Here is a 19,942-nt window from a genome sequence, read left to right as displayed (position 1 = left end):
ACTCGATAGGATTTTTCAAACTTAGGCGAGTACTGGACTGCAGCTAAGCCCCCGAGTGGGAGTGTCGCTCTCCACTCGGTAGGATTTTTCAAACTTAGGCGAGTACTGGACTGCAGCTAAGCCCTCGAGTGGGAGGCTGGCTCACCACTCGGTACGATTTTTAAATACTTAGGCGAGTACTGGACTGCAGCTAAGCCCCAGAGTGGGAGGCTGGCTCACCACTCGGTAGGATTTTCAAACACTTAGGCGAGTATTGGACAGCAGCTAAGCCCCCGAGTGGGAGGCTGGCTCACCACTTGGTAGGATTTTCAAACACTTAGGCGAAACGGGTTCGCGGCTAAGCCTCCGAGTGAGAGGCTGGCTCACCACTCGGTAGGAAATTATTTTTACAAACTTAGGCGAAACGGATTCGCAGCTAAGCCACCCACTGCGGGATTTCTCACGCAAACAAAAACAATAACAATCACTGGGAAAATTATAACGCTCTTGTCTTAGATAAATAAACTACAAAAGTTTTTCTTATTACATCTCATCTGAGTGAGAATTCAAGTATAAAAGGGGCGGAGCAGCTCCGCATTCCAGGCTCGTGGCTCATCAATCTGGCGATCGACATTATAGAGGTGGTACGCTCCATTGTGGAGGACTCTGGTGACTATGAAGGGACCTTCCCAAGTAGGAGCGAGTTTGTGTGGTTTCTGTTGATCCACTCGGAGGACCAAGTCTCCTTCTTGGATGGCTCGACTCTTCACATTTCTGGCATGGAATCAACGGAAGTCTTGCTGATAGATGGTCGATCGGATCATGGCCATTTCTCTTTGTTCTTCCAGGAGGCCGACTGCGTCCTGCCGGGCTTGTTCTGCTTCATCTTCAAAGTAGAGCTCGACTCGGGGTGCGTTGTGAAGCAGGTCACTCGGCAAAACTGCTTCGGCTCCGTAGACCAGAAAGAATGGGGTTCTTCCAGTCGATCGGTTCGGGGTTGTCCTCAATCCCCAAAGAACTGATGGAAGCTCGTTGACCCATGCACCTGCTATGTGCTGGAGATCGCGCATCAGTCGGGGTTTCAGTCCTTTGAGAATTAAGCCGTTTGCTCTTTCCGCTTGTCCATTCGACTGGGGGTGAGCGACTGAAGCATAGTCGACTCGTGTGCCCTGAGAGGCGCAAAAGGCTCTGAATTTGTCAGAATCGAAGTTTGACCCATTGTCAGTGATGATGCTATGCGGAACTCCATATCTGAATATCAACTCTCTGATGAAACTGATAGCAGTGCAAGCATCAAGATTCTTGATAGGCTTAGCTTCAATCCATTTGGTGAACTTGTCGACTGCTACTAGCACATGAGTGAAGCCGCTCCTGCCCGTTCTTAGTGGTCCAACCATGTCCAGTCCCCAAATAGCAAAGGGCCAGATGAGTGGAATGGTTTTCAGGGCTGACGCGGGTTTGTGCGACATATTGGAGTAAAACTGACATCCTTCACATTTGTCGACTATCTCTTTCGCCATTTCATTCGCCATTGGCCAGTAGAATCCCGCTCGGTATGCTTTAGCCACAATGGTCCGAGAAGACGCATGATGACCATAGGTCCCCGAGTGGATACCATCAAGGATTATCTGAACTTCTTCTGGTGTTATACACTTCTGACTGACTCCAGTCGCGCTTTCTCTATACAACTGTCCCTTTATGACTGTAAAGGCCTTGGATCGACGGACGATCTGTCGAGCCTCTTCTTCGTCCTCTGGGAGTTCTTTCCTTAGGATGTACGCGATGTACGGTACCGTCCAGTCGGGAGTGATGAGCAAAACTTCCATGATCAGGTCGACCACGGCTCGAACTTCAACTTCAATCGGATCCGTGGCACTTTTTGGCTGCGGGGCTTCTTCAGTGAAGGGATCCTCCTGAACTGATGGTGTCTGGATGTGTTCCAAAAACACATTGCTGGTAATGGCTTCTCTTTTGGAACCTATTTTCGCCAAATGATCAGTTGCTTGATTTTTCAGTCGGGGTATGTGATGAAGTTCTAACCCCTCGAAATTCTTCTCCAGCGTTCTCACTGCATTGCAATAACCAATCATGGTCGGACTTCTGACGTCCCACTCCTTCATCACTTGATTAACCACCAAATCTGAGTCGCCATAGACCATGAGGCGACGGACGCCGAGTGAAATGGCCATGCGCAACCCATATAAAAGTGCTTCATATTCTGCTTCGTTATTGGAGGAATCAAAGTGGATTTGAAGAACATATCTGAGCTTATCTCCTCGGGGGGAGACCAATACTACCCCGGCACCGGAACCATTCAGCATTTTGGAACCGTCGAAGAACATGGTCCAATGCTCCGAGTGAACCTGAGTCGGCAGTTGTTGTTCAATCCACTCGGCAACGAAATCTGCTATTGCTTTGGACTTGATAGCTTTCTTTACCTCAAACTTGATATCTAGAGGAAGGAGTTCAATCGCCCATTTTGCCACTCAACCAGTTGCATCTCTGTTGTACAGGATCTCTGACAATGGAGCGTCGCTGACGACTATAATGGAATGATCAGAGAAGTAGTGAGCAACCTTCTTTGTGGTCATATAAATCCCATATACAAGCTTCTGATAATGAGGATATCTTTGCTTCGACGGGGTCAAAACTTCAGAAACATAATATACTGGGCGCTGAACTTTGAAGGCTTTTCCTTCTTCTTCCCGCTCGACCGTAAGTACCATACTGACGACTTGTCCCGTGGCTGCGATGTAAAGCAGCAAAGGCTCTTTGCTGATTGGGGCAGCAAGCACCGGCTGGGTGGAGAGTAGAGCTTTGAGCTCTGCAAATGCTGCATCAGCTTCAGGAGTCCACTCGAACTTGTCTGACTTCTTCATCAATCGGTAAAGAGGCAATGCCTTTTCACCGAGACGAGAGATGAATCGACTTAAAGCGGCCAAGCAACCAGTAAGCTTTTGGACGTCGTGCACTCGCACAGGACGTTTCGTCCAGAGTATAGTACCGACTTTTTCTGGATTGGCGTCGATTCCCCATTCGGAAATGAGAAAACCGAGTAACTTTCCGCCAAGAACTCCGAATGTGAACTTTGATGGATTAAGCTTGATATCATACCTCCTGAGGTTGGCAAAGGTTTCAGCAAGGTCAGTCAGCAGGTCGGAACCCTTCTGTGACTTGACCATAATATCATCCATGTATGCTTCCACATTCCGACTGATTTGAGTGAGCAAACACTTCTGAATCATCCTCATGAATGTGGCTCCGGCATTCTTGAGGCCGAATGGCATGGTAACATAACAGAAGCACCTGAATGGAGTAATGAAAGCTGTTTTGATCTCGTCAGGTCCATACAGACGGATCTGATGGTACCCGGAATAGGCGTCTAAAAAAGACAGTCACTCACATCCCGCAGTCGAGTCGACTATCTGGTCGATGCGGGGGAGAGGAAAATGATCTTTCGGGCAGGCCCGATTGATATGTTTAAAGTCAATGCACATGCGAAGTGACTTGTCCTTCTTGGGGACCATGACAATATTGGCGAGCCACTCGGAGTGGTAAATCTCTCGGATGAACTCCGCTGCTAAGAGCCGAGCCACCTCCTCACCAATAGCCTTTCTCTTCTGGATGGCGGACCGTTGGAGATGTTCTTTGACGGGTTTCACTTTTGAGTCGACTCGTAGGCGGTGCTCAGCCAGCCCCCTGGGAACACCCGGCATGTCAGAAGGCTTCCATGTGAAGATGTCCAGTTCTCACAGAGGAACTAGATGAACGCTCCTTCCTATTTGGAGTCGAGTGTTGTTGAGATATGAGTCGGAGCAGCACCGGGATCGGTCGGGTGAATGTGAACCGGCTTCGTTTCACCAGACGACTAAAAAGCTGATTCTGTAGCGGGCTTCTTGGCTCGCAACAAATCACTCGGGTCTGCAGTCTTCTGGTACTCCTGCAGCTCCACCACTGCCATCTGAGCATCAGCGATCTTTGAGCCTTTCTGAAAACACTCTTCTGCTTTCTTCCGGTTGCCCGTAACAGTGATCACACCTTTGGGACCAGGCATCTTCAATTTGAGATACACATAACATGGTCGAGCCATGAAGCGTGCGTAAGCTGGCCTGCCCAAAATAGCGTGATAAGCACTCTGGAAATCCACAACTTCGAACGTTAACTTTTGTTTGCGGTAATTCTTGGAATCACCGAAAACCACATCAAGAACTATTTGGCCGAGTGACTCGGCCTTCCTCCCAGGAATGACTCCATGGAAACTCATGTTGCTGGTACTGAGTCTGGACATTGGAATGCCCATCCCTTTCAACGTCTCAGCATACAGTATGTTCAAACCACTGCCACCATCCATCAAGACTTTGGTCAGTCGAGTGCCTTCAACAACTGGGTCGACCACCAAAGCTTGCCTCCCAGGGGTGGCAATGTGCGTTGGGTGATCGGACTGGTCGAATGTGATGGCAGTCTGAGACCACTTCAGATAACTAGGTGTCGCTGGAGCAACCATATTCACCTCACGGTTGATAACTTTCAGTCGACTTTTGCTTGGAATTGACCTGGGGGTATCCATCATCACTGTCTTCCTTGTCCTCAACTTTGTCCGACTCCTTTTCCTTATCTTTGGGTTGTTTGCCCTGGAACTGCTGGATCAAGAGCCGACACTGTCGAGTGGTATGTTTCGGGTAAATGAGCTTACCCTCTTCATCTTTCTTGGTGTGGATGTGACATGGCAAAACCAACACATCATTTCCGTCTTGGTCTTTAACTTTCTTGGGGTTCCAGACCCTTTGGGTTTCCCCTTAAACTTTCCTTGAGTTATAGCCAAGGCTTCCCCAGGAGCAGCTGGCTCGGCTTTCCGCTTCTGTTTCCTATTGGAATTTCCTCCTCCGGTTTCTTGGGCGACTGACTTATGCTTGCCACTCTGGAGTCGATCCTCATCTTCACCATTAGCTTACTTGGTGGCAATCTCCATCATCCGATTCAGAGACATGTCTCCAGTTCGACCGAATTTCAGATTCAGTTCTTTGTACTTGACGCCTTCTTTGAAGGCACAGACTGCTTGGTGATCAGGCACATTCTCTACCATGTGATGTAAAGTGATCCATCTCTGGATGTAATCCCTCAAAGTTTCATTCGGCTTCTGCACGCAAGATCGCAGTTCCGTCAGCCCTGCCGGTCGTTTGCATGTTCCTTCAAATGTGGTGAAAAACACTCGGGCGAGATCCTCCCAAGTGTAAATGTTGTTGGGTGCTAACTGATTCAGCCACGCTCTGGCCGAGCCCTCCAACATGAGAGGCAGGTGCTTCATGGCCACTTCATCATTGCCACCGCCAACCTGGATAGCCACTCGGTAGTCTTCAAGCCAAGTATCGGGCTTTAACTCACCAGTGAACTTACTGACTCCAGTCGCCAACCTGAAGTTGGGAGGAATCATAGCGGCTCTGATGGCTCTACTAAAGCACTCTGGCCCCGAAACATGTACTCTGCTGCTGGTAGGTGCATCTCTGTCGTGACCTTCTCGGTGAGCTCTGTTCCTGTCAACCAAACCTTGAACGAGAATGGATCTCGCATCAAAGCCTGGTTCCCTGGGGTCGACTGGAATCCTTCGCCCAACACTATGAGGGCGCCTGTCATCCTGCTGTCGAGGCACATATGATCCACTCCTCGGGGGAGGGGTGGGCACTCGACGTCGATCGTCATGATCGAATCGGTGATTATACTGCTCACGGTTTCCGTACTGATCACGCCGGTCCCCACGTCCCTCACGCCTCGGGGGCGATCTTGGGCTATGAGCCGACTGGACTGTGTCTGCAGCAATGGATCTGCTATGAATCCTGTTCCGCGACTGAGAAACAGCAGAATTCCGGTCTCCTGCAGCCCGGAGTAACGCTCTGATCTGCAGCAAGCCTCTGCCAGCCTCTGACTGGGAAGGCTGAATCGACTCTACTATACGGGCTGCAGCTGCTAAATTCTGAATCGGAGTTCGATATACCTGCGGGGGCGGAAAGAGCTGACGTCAACTGGATTCTGGAACCCGTTGTCACGCACGCTCGTTGAGTGCTCGCTGGAGGTTCTCCAGTCGAGTGCGCTCAGCCAAGTTTGCCAGGCGCGCGTCCTCCAAGGCACGAGCTTTGGGGGTTTCTCCAACGATAGGAGTGTGCAGTGCATCCATGTTCCGGCGACGAAGTTCTTCTCTCTGCAGCGACGTGAGAGGCTCGGGAAGATATTCCTCATGGGGATGCGACGGGTCGCCTCCACCTGTGCCTCCGTCGGTGCGGGGAAAACTGGGAGGACTGCGCGGTCCATCGACCATCAGAACCTCTGCTGCCGGATCACTGCTGCCGCACTCGGATGCGGTCTCTACGGAGCCAGTCGACAGGTCGAACAGGCCGTATAGAGATTCGCCGCGACTTGAGGGGTGGCCGACTGGCGTGCCACCGCGTGTCTCACCCACCGCTGAAGTCTCGACCGACCGGAGTGCTTGCGCCGGCGGGAAGCAGGAAGGGAGGACAACACGCAGGCCGACCGATAATGGGTCGACGGTTGCCGCAAGAGGACGCCGCGAACGCACGCGTGAAAGTGTGTTGCCCCGCGGACAGGGAGTGCGTCGACGTCGAGCGGAGCCTCCTGAAGCCAAGCGGAGTCGTCGGCGATGAACGTGAGCACGCCGAGACGGATCTCGCGGCCCTCCACCAAAACTCCGCCAGAAACCATGATGATTTGGATCGGCAAAGATCGCAACTCCTCCAACTGTTGGGTTTCGTAGTAATTTCAAAAAAAAATTCCTATGCACACGCAAGATCATGTGATGCATAGCAACGAGGGGAGAGTATTGTCTATGTACCCAACGCAGACCGACTGCGGAAGCGATGACACGACGTAGAGGAAGTAGTCGTACGTCTTCTCGATCCAACCGATCAAGCACCGAAACTACAGCACCTCCGAGTTCGAGCACACGTTCAGCTCGATGACGATACCCGGACTCCGATCCAGCAAAGTGTCGAGGAAGAGTTTCGTCAGCACGACGGCGTGGTGACGATCTTGATGAACTACAGCAGCAGGGTTTCACCTAAACTCCGCTACAGTATTATCGAGGAATATGGTGGCAGGGGGCACCGCACACGGCTAAGGAATAGATCACGTGGATCAACTTGTGTCAACTTGTGTGTTTAGAGGTGCCCCTGCCTCCGTATATAAAGGAGGAGAGGAGGGGAGGCTGGCCGGCCAAGGGGGGGAGGCGCAGGAGAGTCCTACTCCCTCTCGGAGTAGGATTCCCCCTCCAATCCTAGTCCAACTAGGATTCCTCGGAGGGGAAAAGAGGAGGAGGGGGCCGGCCACCTCTCCTAGTCCTAATAGGACTAGGGGAAGGGGGGCGCGCAGCCCATCTAGGGCAGCCCCTTCTCTTTTCCACTAAGGCCCATTATGGCCCAAATAGCTCCCGGGGGGTTCCGGTAACCCTCTCGGTATTCCGGTAAAATCCCGATTTCACCCGGAACACTTCCGATATCCAAATATAGGCTTCCAATATATCAATCTTTACGTCTCGACCATTTCGAGACTCCTCGTCATGTCCGTGATCACATCCGGGACTCCGAACAACCTTCGGTACATCAAAATGCATAAACTCATAATATAACTGTCATCGTAACCTTAAGCGTGCGGACCCTACGGGTTCGAGAACAATGTAGACATGACCGAGACACGTCTCCGGTCAATAACCAATAGCGGGACCTGGATGCCCATATTGGCTCCTACATATTCTACGAAGATCTTTATCGGTCAGACCGCATAACAACATACGTTGTTCCCTTTGTCATCGGTATATTACTTGCCCGAGATTCGATCGTCGGTATCCAATACCTAGTTCAATCTCGTTACCGGCAAGTCTCTTTACTCGTTCCGTAATACATCATCTCACAACTAACATATTAGTTGTAATGCTTGCAAGGCTTATGTGATGTGTATTACCGAGAGGGCCCAGAGATACCTCTCCGACAATCGGAGTGACAAATCCTAATCTCGAAATACGCCAACCCAACATCGACCATTGGAGACACCTGCAGTACTCCTTTATAATCACCCATTTACGTTGTGACGTTTGGTAGTACCCAAAGTGTTCCTCCGGTAAACGGGAGTTGCATAATCTCATAGTCGTAGGAACATGTATAAGTCATGAAGAAAGCAATAGCAACATACTAAACGATCAGGTGCTAAGCTAATGGAATGGGTCATGTCAATCAGATCATTCTACTAATGATGTGACCTCGTTAATCAAATAACAACTCATTGTTCATGGTTAGGAAACATAACCATCTTTGATTAACGAGCTAGTCAAGTAGAGGCATACTAGTGACACTCTGTTTGTCTATGTATTCACACATGTATTATGTTTCCGGAAAATACAATTCTAGCATGAATAATAAACATTTATCATGATTATAAGGAAATAAATAATAACTTTATTATTGCCTCTAGGGCATATTTCCTTCATATCATCCATATAAGCTTCCACATTCCGACTGATTTGGGTGAGTAGACACTTCTGAATCATTCGCATAAAAGTGGCTCCGGCATTCTTGAGGCCGAATGGCATGGTGATATAGCAGAAGCACCCGAATGGAGTGATGAAAGCTGTTTTTACCTCATCGGGCCCGTACAGACGGATCTGGTGGTACCCGGAGTAAGCATCTAAAAAAGACAACCTCTCGCATCCCGCGGTCGAGTCAACAATTTGATCTATGCGAGGGAGAGGAAAGTGATCTTTCGGGCAGGCCCGGTTGATGTGCTTGAAATCAATGCACATTCGGAGCGACTTGTCCTTCTTAGGAACCATGACGACATTAGCGAGCCACTCGGAGTGGTATATCTCTCGGATAAATCCTGCCGCCAACAGTCGAGCCACTTCTTCACCGATGGCCTTTCTCTTCTGGACGGCGGACCGCCGAAGATGCTCTTTGACTGGTTTTGCAGACGAGTCGACTCTTAGGCGATGCTCAGCCAGTCCCCTGGGAACACCTGGCATGTCAGCGGGCTTCCATGCAAAAATGTCCCAGTTCTCACGGAGGAACTGGATGAGCGCTTCTTCCTATTTTGGGTCGAGTGTTATGGAGATGCGGGTCGTGTTGGGTTTCGTAGTAATTTCAAAAATTTTCCTACGCGCACACAGGATCATGTGATGCATAGCAACGAGAGGAGAGTGTTGTCTACGTACCCAGCGCAGACCGACTGCGGAAGCAATGACACGACGTAGAGGAAGTAGTCGTACGTCTTCACGATCCAACCGATCAAGCACCGAAACTACGGCACCTCCGAGTTCGAGCACACGTTCAGCTCGATGACGATCCCCGGACTCCGATCCAGCAAAGTGTCGGGGAAGAGTTTCGTCAGCACGACGGCGTGGTGACGATCTTGATGAACTACAGCAGCAGGGCTTCGCCTAAACTCCGCTACAGTATTATCGAGGAATATGGTGGCAGGGGGCACCGCACACGGCTAAGGAATCGATCACGTGGATCAACTTGTGTCAACTTGTGTGTTTAGAGGTGCCCCTGCCTCCGTATATAAAGGAGCCAAGGGGGGAGGAGGCTCCGGCCAGGAGGAGGTGGCGCAGGAGGAGTCCTACTCCTACCGGGAGTAGGACTCCCCCCCCCCCAATCCTATTCCAACTAGGATTCCCAAGGGGGAAAGAGGGAGAGGGGTGGCCGGCCACCTCTCCTAGTCCTAATAGGACTAGGGGAAGGGGGGAGGCGCGCAGCCCCCTTGGGCTGCCCCTTTCTCCTTTCCACTAAGGCCCATGATGGCCCATATGGCTCCCGGGGGGTTCCGGTAACCTCCCGGTAACCCGGTAAAATCCCGATTTCACCCGAAACACTTCCGATGTCCAAACATAGACTTCCAATATATCAATCTTTATGTCTCGACCATTTCGAGACTCCTCGTCATGTCCGTGATCACATCCGGGACTCCGAACAATCTTCGGTACATCAACATGCATAAACTCATAATATAACTGTCATCGTAACCTTAAGCGTGCGGACCCTACGGGTTCGAGAACAATGTAGACATGACCGAGACACGTCTCCGGTCAATAACCAATAGCGGGACCTGGATGCCCATATTGGCTCCTACATATTCTACGAAGATCTTTATCGGTCAGACCGCATAACAACATACGTTGTTCCCTTTGTCATCGGTATGTTACTTGCCCGAGATTCGATCGTCGGTATCCAATACCTAGTTCAATCTCGTTACCGGCAAGTCTCTTTACTCGTTCCGTAATACATCATCTCACAACTAACATATTAGTTGTAATGCTTGCAAGGCTTATGTGATGTGTATTACCGAGAGGGCCCAGAGATACCTCTCTGACAATCGGAGTGACAAATCCTAATCTCGAAATACGCCAACCCAACATCGACCATTGGAGACACCTGTAGTACTCCTTTATAATCACCCAGTTACGTTGTGACGTTTGGTAGTACCCAAAGTGTTCCTCTGGTAAACGGGAGTTGCATAATCTCATAGTCATAGGAACATGTATAAGTCATGAAGAAAGCAATAGCAACATACTAAACGATCGGGTGCTAAGCTAATGGAATGGGTCATGTCAATCAGATCATTCTACTAATGATGTGACCTTGTTAATCAAATAACAACTCATTGTTCATGGTTAGGAAACATAACCATCTTTGATTAACGAGCTAGTCAAGTAGAGGCATACTAGTGACACTCTGTTTGTCTATGTATTCACACATGTATTATGTTTCTGGTAAATACAATTCTAGCATGAATAATAAACATTTATCATGATTATAAGGAAATAAATAATAACTTTGTTATTGCCTCTAGGGCATATTTCCTTCAGTCTCCCACTTGCACTAGAGTCAATAATCTAGATTACACTGTAATGATTCTAACACCCATGGAGCCTTGGTGCTGATCATGTTTTGTTCGTGGAAGAGGCTTAGTCAACGGGTCTGCAACATTCAGATCCGTATGTATCTTGAAAATCTCTATGTCTCCCGCCTGGACTAGATCCCGGATGGAGTTGAAGCGTCTCTTTATGTGTTTGGTCCTTTTGTGAAATCTGGATTCCTTTGCCAAGGCAATTGCACCAGTATTGTCACAAAAGATTTTCATTGGACCCGATGCACTAGGTATGACACCTAGATCGGATATGAACTCCTTCATCCAGACTCCTTCATTTGCTGCTTCCGAAGTAGCTATGTATTCCGCTTCACATGTAGATCCTGCTACGACGCTTTGTTTAGAACTGCACCAACTGACAGCTCCACCGTTTAATGTAAACACATATCCGGTTTGCGATTTAGAATCGTCCGGGTCAGTGTCAAAGCTTGCATCAACGTAACCTTTTACGATGAGCTCTTTGTCACCTCCATATATGAGAAACATATCCTTAGTCCTTTTCAGGTATTTCAGGATGTTCTTGACCGCTGTCCAGTGATCCACTCCTGGATTACTTTGGTACCTCCCTGCTAAACTTATAGCAAGGCATACATCAGGTCTGGTACACAGCATTGCATACATGATAGATCCTATGGCTGATGCATAGGGAACATCTTTCATATTCTCTCTATCTTCTGCAGTGGTCGGGCATTGAGTCTTACTCAATTTCACACCTTGTAACACAGGCAAGAACCCTTTCTTCGCTTGATCCATTTTGAACTTCTTCAAAATTTTGTCAAGGTATGTGCTTTGTGAAAGTCCAATTAAGCGTTTTGATCTATCTCTATAGATCTTAATGCCTAATATGTAAGCAGCTTCACCGAGGTCTTTCATTGAAAAACTTTTATTCAAGTATCCCTTTATGCTATCCAGAAATTCTATATCATTTCCAATCAGTAATATGTCATCCACATATAATATCAGAAATGCTACAGAGCTCCCACTCACTTTCTTGTAAATACAGGCTTCTCCGAAAGTCTGTATAAAACCAAATGCTTTGATCACACTATCAAAACGTTTATTCCAACTCCGAGAGGCTTGCACCAGTCCATAAATGGATCGCTGGAGATTGCACACTTTGTTAGCTCCCTTTGGATCGACAAAACCTTCCGGTTGCATCATATACAACTCTTCTTCCAGAAATCCATTCAGGAATGCAGTTTTGACATCCATCTGCCAAATTTCATAATCATAAAATGCGGCAATCGCTAACATGATTCGGACGGACTTAAGCATCGCTACGGGTGAGAAGGTCTCATCGTAGTCAATCCCTTGAACTTGTCGAAAACCTTTTGCGACAAGTCGAGCTTTGTAGACAGTAACATTACCATCAGCGTCAGTCTTCTTCTTAAAGATCCATTTATTCTCAATTGCTTGCCGATCATCAGGCAAGTCAACCAAAGTCCATATTTTGTTCTCATACATGGATCCCATCTCAGATTTCATGGCTTCAAGCCACTTTGCGGAATCTGGGCTCACCGTCGCTTCTTCATAGTTCGTAGGTTCATCATGATCTAGTAGCATGACTTCCAGAACAGGATTACCGTACCACTCTGGCGCGGATCTTACTCTGGTTGATCTACGAGGTTCAGTAGTATCTTGATCTGAAGTTTCATGATCATTATCATTGGCTTCCTCACTAACTGGTGTAGGTGTCACTGAAACAGTTTTCTGTGATGAACTACTTTCCAGTAAGGGAGCAGGTACATTTACCTCGTCAAGTTCTACTTTCCTCCCACTCACTTCTTTCGAGAGAAACTCCTTCTCTAGAAATGATCCATTCTTAGCAACGAATGGCTTGCCTTCGGATCTGTGATAGAAGGTGTACCCAACAGTTTCCTTTGGGTATCCTATGAAGACACATTTCTCCGATTTGGGTTCGAGCTTATCAGGTTGAAGTTTTTTCACATAAGCATCGCAGCCCCAAACTTTAAGAAACGACAACTTTGGTTTATTGCCAAACCACAGTTCATAAGGCGTCGTCTCAACGGATTTTGATGGTGCCCTATTTAACGTGATTGCGGCCGTCTCTATAGCATAACCCCAAAACGATAGCGGTAAATCGGTAAGAGACATCATAGATCGCACCATATCTAGTAAAGTATGATTACGACGTTCGGACACACCATTACGCTGTGGTGTTCCGGGTGGCGTGAGTTGTGAAACTATTCCACAGTTTTTCAAATGTACACCAAACTCGTAACTCAAATATTCTCCTCCACGATCAGATCGTAGAAACTTTATTTTCTTGTTACGATGATTTTCAACTTCACTCTGAAATTCTTTGAACTTTTCAAATGTTTCAGACTTATGTTTCATTAAGTAGACATACCCATATCTGCTTAAATCATCTGTGAAGGTGAGAAAATAACGATATCCGCCACGAGCCTCAATATTCATTGGACCGCACACATCGGTATGTATGATTTCCAACAAATCTGTTGCTCTCTCCATAGTACCGGAAAATGGTGTTTTGGTCATCTTACCCATGAGGCACGGTTCGCAAGTACCAAGCGATTCATAATCAAGTGGTTCCAGAAGTCCATCAGTATGGAGTTTCTTCATGCGCTTTACACCGATATGACCTAAACGACAGTGCCACAAATAAGTTGCACTTTCATTATCAACTCTGCATCTTTTGGTTTCAACATTATGAATATGTGTATAACTACTATCGAGATCTAATAAGAATAGACCACTCTTTAAGGGTGCATGACCATAAAAGATATTACTCATATAAATAGAACAACCATTATTCTCTGATTTAAATGAATAACCGTCTCGCATTAAACAAGATCCAGATATAATGTTCATGCTCAACGCTGGCACCAAATAACAATTATTTAGGTCTAATATTAATCCCGAAGGTAGATGTAGAGGTAGTGTGCCGACCGCGATCACATCGACTTTGGAACCGTTTCCCACGCGCATCGTCACCTCGTCCTTTGCCAGTGCTCGCTTATTCCGTAGTCCCTGTTTCGAGTTGCAAATATTAGCAACAGAACCAGTATCAAATACCCAGGTGCTACTGCGAGCTCTAGTAAGGTACACATCAATAACATGTATATCACATATACTCCCTCCGTTCGGAATTACTTGTCTCGAAAATGAATGTATCTAGATGTATTTTAGTTCTAGATACATCCATTTCCGAGACAAGTAATTCCGAACGGAGGGAGTACCTTTGTTCACCTTGCCATCCTTCTTATCCGCCAAATACTTGGGGCAGTTCCGCTTCCAGTGACCAGTCTGCTTGCAGTAGAAGCACTCAGTTTCAGGCTTAGGTCCAGACTTGGGTTTCTTCTCTTGAGCAGCAACTTGCTTGCCGTTCTTCTTGAAGTTCCCCTTCTTCTTCCCTTTTCCCTTTTTCTTGAAACTGGTGGTTTTGTTAACCATCAATACTTGATGCTCCTTCTTGATTTCTACCTCCGCAGCTTTCAGCATTGCGAAGAGCTCGGGAATAGTCTTGTTCATCCCTTGCATATTATAGTTCATCACGAAGCTCTTGTAGCTTGGTGGCAGTGATTGGAGAATTCTGTCGATGACGCAATCATCCGGAAGATTAACTCCCAATTGAATCAAGTGATTATTATACCCAGACATTTTGAGTATATGCTCACTGACAGAACTGTTCTCCTCCATCTTGCAGCTATAGAACTTATTGGAGACTTCATAACTCTCAATCCGGGCATTTGCTTGAAATATTAACTTCAACTCCTGGAACATCTCATATGCTCCATGACGTTCAAAACGTCGTTGAAGTCCCGATTCTAAGCCGTAAAGCATGGCACACTGAACTATCGAGTAGTCATCAGCTTTGCTCTGCCAGACGTTCATAACATCTGGTGTTGCTCCAGCAGCAGGCCTGGCACCCAGCAGTGCTTCCAGGACGTAATTCTTCTATGCAGCAATGAGGATAATCCTCAAGTTACGGACCCAGTCCGTGTAATTGCTACCATCATCTTTCAACTTTGCTTTCTCAAGGAACGCATTAAAATTCAACGGAACAACAGCACGAGCCATCTATCTACAATCAACATAAACAAGCAAGATACTATCAGGTACTAAGTTCATGATAAATTTAAGTTCAATTAATCATATTACTTAAGAACTCCCACTTAGATAGACATCCCTCTAATCTTCTAAGTGATTACGTGATCCAAATCAACTAAACCATGACCGATCATCACGTGAGATGGAGTAGTTTTCAATGGTGAACATCGTTTATGTTGATCATATCTACTATATGATTCACGCTCGACCTTTCGGTCTCCGTGTTCCGAGGCCATATCTGCATATGCTAGGCTCGTCAAGTTTAACCTGAGTATTCTGCGTGTGCAAAAACTGGCTTGCACCCGTTATAGATGGACGTAGAGCTTATCACACCCGATCATCACGTGGTGTCTGGGCACGACGAACTTTGGCAACGGTGCATACTCAGGGAGAACACTTCTTGATAATTTAGTGAGAGATCATCTTATAATGCTACCGTCAATCAAAGCAAGATAAGATGCATAAAAAGATAAACATCACATGCAATCAATATAAGTGATATGATATGGCCATCATCATCTTGTGCTTGTGATCTCCATCTCCGAAGCACCGTCATGATCACCATCGTCACCGGCGTGACACCTTGATCTCCATCGTAGCATCATTGTCGTCTCGCCAATCTTATGCTTCCACGACTATCACTACCGTTTAGTAATAAAGTAAAGCATTACATCGCGATTGCATTGCATACAATAAAGCGACAACCATATGGCTCCTGCCAGTTGCCGATAACTTGGTTACAAAACATGATCATCTCATACAATAAAATTCAGCATCATGCCTTGACCATATCACATCACAACATGCCCTGCAAAAACAAGTTAGACGTCCTCTACTTTGTTGTTGCATGTTTTACGTGGCTGCTACGGGCTTAAGTAAGAACCAATCTCACCTACGCATCAAAACCACAACGATAGTTTGTCAAATAGACTCCGTTTTAACCTTCGCAAGGACCGGGCGTAGCCATACTTGGTTCAACTAAAGTTGGAGAGACAGTCGCCCGCAAGCCATCTCTGTGCAAAGCACGTCGAGGGAACCGGTCTCGCGTAAGCGTACGCGTAAGGTTGGTCTGGGTCGTCTCGTCCAACAATACCGCCGAACCAAAGTATGACATGCTGGTAAGCAGTATGACTTGTATCGTCCACAACTCACTTGTGTTCTACTCGTGCATATAACATCAACATCAATAACCTAGGCTCGGATGCCACTGTTGGGTTTCGTAGTAATTTCAAAAAAAAATTCCTACGCACACGCAAGATCATGTGATGCATAGCAACGAGGGGAGAGTATTGTCTACGTACCCAACGCAGACCGACTGCGGAAGCGATGACACGACGTAGAGGAAGTAGTCGTGCGTCTTCTCGATCCAACCGATCAAGCACCGAAACTACAGCACCTCCGAGTTCGAGCACACGTTTAGCTCGATGACGATCCCCGGACTCCGATCCAGCAAAGTGTCGAGGACGAGTTTCGTCAGCACGACGGTGTGGTGACGATCTTGATGAACTACAGCAGCAGGGCTTCGCCTAAACTCCGCTACAGTATTATCGAGGAATATGGTGGCAGGGGGCACCGCACACGGCTAAGGAATAGATCACGTGGATCAACTTGTGTCAACTTGTGTGTTTAGAGGTGCCCCTGCCTCCGTATATAAAGGAGGAGAGGAGGGGAGGCTGGCCGGCCAAGGGGGGGAGGCGCAGGAGAGTCCTACTCCCTCTGGGAGTAGGATTCCCCCTCCAATCCTAGTCCAACTAGGATTCCTCGAAGGGGAAAAGAGGAGGAGGGGGCCGGCCACCTCTCCTAGTCCTAATAGGACTAGGGGAAGGGGGGGCGCGCAGCCCATCTAGGGCAGCCCCTTCTCTTTTCCACTAAGGCCCATTATGGCCCAAATAGCTCCCGGGGGGTTCCGGTAACCCTCTCGGTATTCCGGTAAAATCCCGATTTCACCCGGAACACTTCCGATATCCAAATATAGGCTTCCAATATATCAATCTTTACGTCTCGACCATTTCGAGACTCCTCGTCATGTCCGTGATCACATCCGGGACTCCGAACAACCTTCGGTACATCAAAATGCATAAACTCATAATATAACTGTCATCGTAACCTTAAGCGTGCGGACCCTACGGGTTCGAGAACAATGTAGACATGACCGAGACACGTCTCCGGTCAATAACCAATAGCGGGACCTGGATGCCCATATTGGCTCCTACATATTCTACGAAGATCTTTATCGGTCAGACCGCATAACAACATACGTTGTTCCTTTTGTCATCGGTATGTTACTTGCCCGAGATTCGATCGTCGGTATCCAATACCTAGTTCAATCTCGTTACTGGCAAGTCTCTTTACTCGTTCCGTAATACATCATCTCACAACTAACATATTAGTTGTAATGCTTGCAAGGCTTATGTGATGTGTATTACCGAGAGGGCCCAGAGATACCTCTCCGACAATCGGAGTGACAAATCCTAATCTCGAAATACGCCAACCCAACATCGACCATTGGAGACACCTGTAGTACTCCTTTATAATCACCTAGTTACGTTGTGACGTTTGGTAGTACCCAAAGTGTTCCTCCGGTAAACGGGAGTTGCATAATCTCATAGTCATAGGAACATGTATAAGTCATGAAGAAAGCAATAGCAACATACTAAACGATCGGGTGCTAAGCTAATGGAATGGGTCATGTCAATCAGATCATTCTACTAATGATGTGACCTCGTTAATCAAATAACAACTCATTGTTCATGGTTAGGAAACATAACCATCTTTGATTAACGAGCTAGTCAAGTAGAGGCATACTAGTGACACTCTGTTTGTCTATGTATTCACACATGTATTATGTTTCTGGTAAATACAATTCTAGCATGAATAATAAACATTTATCATGATTATAAGGAAATAAATAATAACTTTGTTATTGCCTCTAGGGCATATTTCCTTCACCAACAAATCGCTAAGACACCGGCCCCAAGGTGGGCACCAACTGTCGTGGTTCTAAGTCTGACAGTAATGTAGGGGGTAGGTATGAGGAGGCAAGATCTTAGCTATGGAGTAGTTGTAAGCACACGAGGTTTACGAGTTCAGGCCCTTCTTGGAGGAAGTAATAGCCCTACGTCTCGGAGCCCGGAGGCGGTCGACTGGATTATGTGTGTATGAATTACAGGTGTGCGAACCCTTTACACTGAGGAGGGGGGCGGCTCGGGTGCGTGGCTGCAGTTGGCGCGCTCTGGGCGCGCCCAGTGCCCGCCCACCAACTGCTCGGCGAAATGCCATGGCACCCCAGAGGGCTTGGATGATACTGCAAGTTACCAGACTAGTTAGGGTGGTTACTAAACCTCTAGTGGACAAGCTGGCTAGGCAAGTAAAGCAACTCTATAATGTTAACTAAAATCTATGCCAAAACAATTCATGCACTCCAACTGTTCGACGAAATGCTAGGGGCATACAGAAGGTTTTGCAAGTGACCAAAGTTTCCAGATCAGAGTCTCTTTAGGTACTAGAAGACATGGCATGGTTGGTTTGGGAAAAATCAAAACTTGATAGTGCAAGTTTTTGAGAAAGCCAAATCTGGACAGAAAGATAAGGGTATTTTTGCATGCACTTAAAATCCTCCAATGGGTCCACTCTCCTGGACTTAAGGGTTTTGTAGGGTGTTCTAAAAGCAGGAAAAAGAATCATGGGTAAAAGAGTAAGTAAAAATATGGTTGCAGCACAAATCACCAAGCTGGACCAGAATGAAGATGGGGTTGATTTACTCAAATTTTTCAAAGAACATCAGTGGGTTTTTGCATAAAGTTGAATTATATACTGTCACTGATATCCCATAATTTTGGTGGAAGCTTTAAATAAATATTTAAATAGGTTGTAGTGCAAAATTGCCAACTGGACCAGATTTGAAAATTTGGTGTAGAGCTCAAAATATCCAATGAATAAAAGATGTTTTTGCATAAAAGTGATTTAAAAACATCACATGACATCCCCAAATTTTGGTTGGAATTTTAAATAAATTTATCAAAGGGTTGTAGTTCAAATGGTACCCTAAAACCATGGGAGACCATTTTTAAAGAAATAAAGATCAGGAAAATAATTATATAATTAATTCCTCTGATAAAAAGAAAAGTTTTCTTGAGAGGGTATACAAGTCCAACAAAACATTTGGAAAGTTTTCACTTGGGGTAAAAACTCCATACTAACCAAGAAAAGAATGGTTCTGAAATCAAAAGGAAATCCAGAAAATAAAAATTTTATTTCCTGGCAAAATTTTAATTAATTTAAAACAAGGTCAAAATTTTTGGGGTGTCACACATATGATGATACTCCCTTTGTTCCCAAATAGTATGGAGTAAAAGCCTCCCTCTGTTCCCAAATACGGAGTATTTGTCTTTCTACAGATTTCAACAAGTGACTAGGTACGGAGCAAAATGAGTGAAGTGAGCGTAGAGGTATAGGGATAATGTAGAAAGGAAGTCCTCACGATCCATTATTCCCCATCTCGGTCAGAGAGAACTATTCAACTAGTCTTTGTAGTGAAGTGACAATACACGCTGCAGTAGATGGGACACGTAATTAATAAGCTGAACTAGCGTGTTGGTGTTACTAAATCAGCCTTACCCAGTACTGCCATCTCTTCTTCTTCCTCCTCTCTTCTTCTTCCTCCTCTCTTCCCCATCGTCGGCCGCACACCATTTAGCCCCGCTCACTGCTCGCCAGCCCGCGCCATCTTCCTTGGTAGCTCGCGCGTATCATATCCCCCCGCTCACTGCTCGGCCACACGAGGAGAAGCTTCTTCGCTCGCCCGCCCGAATCCACTTCCCCGCTGGCTCGTAGGCACCAAAAACCCCAATGGCAGAACCGACAGACACACAGAGCCGCGATTGGAATTCTCTCCCTGATGTTCTCTTGGAGCCGATCTGTAGTCGTATGGACCTACTCAGCACCATCC

This window comes from Triticum dicoccoides, chromosome 2A (assembly GCF_002162155.2).
Source record: "Triticum dicoccoides isolate Atlit2015 ecotype Zavitan chromosome 2A, WEW_v2.0, whole genome shotgun sequence".
Classification (NCBI taxonomy): Eukaryota; Viridiplantae; Streptophyta; class Magnoliopsida; order Poales; family Poaceae; genus Triticum; species Triticum dicoccoides.
This window is presented reverse-complemented; position numbering follows the sequence as displayed.